The 1554-nt window shown below is 41.4% G+C and overlaps 1 protein-coding gene across 1 annotated transcript in view; it reads left to right on the top strand.

Moving 5' to 3' along the window:
• Positions 1-1554, top strand: part of LOC119592508 (teneurin-m-like) — a gene marked incomplete in the record, with an annotated part of 54907 nt that overhangs the window by 31271 nt on the left and 22082 nt on the right.

The following is a 1554-nucleotide window of genomic DNA, read 5'->3' as shown; positions in this document are numbered from 1 at the left end:
AAAAAAAACTTAATAGAATAAATGAAAGTTATATATTAAACCTCCTTCGACTATGACTAAGTCGTCGTCGAAGGCATACTCTCGGACGCGTCCTTCTTGTACTGATGATGAGACATGTTCATTTAGCTCTGTACCAGTAGGAGTAATTGTTGTACACATTGTATGAAACGTCGTTGTATTCGAAAAAGTTGCAGTTGACTTAGTGCGTAAATCAAGTGCATTTTATGTAATGGGTTTGTTATTATTTTATACATATGTTTTTTAGATATTGTCATTGGTTACCCCAAATTAATTCAATTTGCAGTGCTATTTATATATATGCCAAAACACATTGATTTCTAGATTCACATTAATTCAGTTATGAGTATTCGCAATATGACCGGCTTCTGTCATCACACGAAGCTCCATTCATTATTACTAAACTTCTGTTCGGCTCAAACTTCCTTATTTTCCTTTTCTTACAAAGCTTCAGGTATACATGTTAGTTTAGGAATGAATATTTAATCTCTGTGGATAATGAGTAATGCATTTTCTTCCTGAAATTTTAAATATGAAAGTAACAACCTTTTTTCCTTATATTAAACATAGTATGACTTACTACTCTCTCAAATATTTAATACCATGTAAACAAACATTAGAACTTTATTCACTGTACTGCATCCACGCGTACCATTTGGAAGTTGTCTGTGTTCTGTTTGATGCTGGGTGGCGCTAGTATAGGGTAGTCACTGTACTTCCATAAACTGCCGTCTGTTGTCATTGTCACACGGCCAGGCATATAGATCACATGTGTGTTGCTGCCGTAGAGAGTGTGGTAGTTGATGGGTCCTGAGGAGTTCCCCCTTTAAACCTTTCACAGAAAGTGGGTCTTCGTGGCGTCCTGGATTTTATTGTTATTTTTCCTTTCTCTCTCCTCGTGTAGTGTGTGACTCTCTTTTGGTCAAGGTCTTGTGATAATTCTTACGATGTTTCTTATCTTATCATAATGCCTTACCAAAGCGGACTTGTCAGTTTACAAGAGGAAAGTGAGCAATAAATCTGAGGGATTTACCTGACCACCTGCTCATTACTAAAGGTTTGAAGGAAGGTCTCTTGAGACATCGCCCGCGAGTAACCCATGCGAGGGAGCATCTGACAGGGGAAAGACAAAACCTGCACTTCCACGCTGACTGGCATGTCGATGCATATACACTTGGGCATACTCTGAGTGCCAATTCCCAAGCTGTGTAGGACGTGGAGTCAGCGTTGTGTACGGATCAAGGGCGTACATTCTCTCCCTTTCCCCACATCCTTCTAATCCCTTCCTTGTGGACTCCCTGAGCATGAGGTACTGGCGAGCGCAATCCGACAGACCCGCCTTAGGTACTGGTAGTGTTGTAGGTACTCTGCAGATCGGCCGCCCACGCAGAGTACCGGCTTAGCAGAGTTGTATGGGGTACCCGTGTTGGATGCATTAACTTGTGAGCAGGATACCATGTACCATGTTATGTTGCGCTGGCACCCACCCCTCGCCTTTCGACGATTAGCTTACGATTTTACTTGTCTTGGGAAGAA

The sequence above is a fragment of the Penaeus monodon genome, chromosome 30 (genome assembly GCF_015228065.2).
Source record: "Penaeus monodon isolate SGIC_2016 chromosome 30, NSTDA_Pmon_1, whole genome shotgun sequence".
Taxonomy (NCBI): Eukaryota; Metazoa; Arthropoda; class Malacostraca; order Decapoda; family Penaeidae; genus Penaeus; species Penaeus monodon.
The sequence above is the reverse complement of the archived record's forward strand: the minus strand, read 5'-3'. Positions and strand labels throughout refer to the sequence as shown.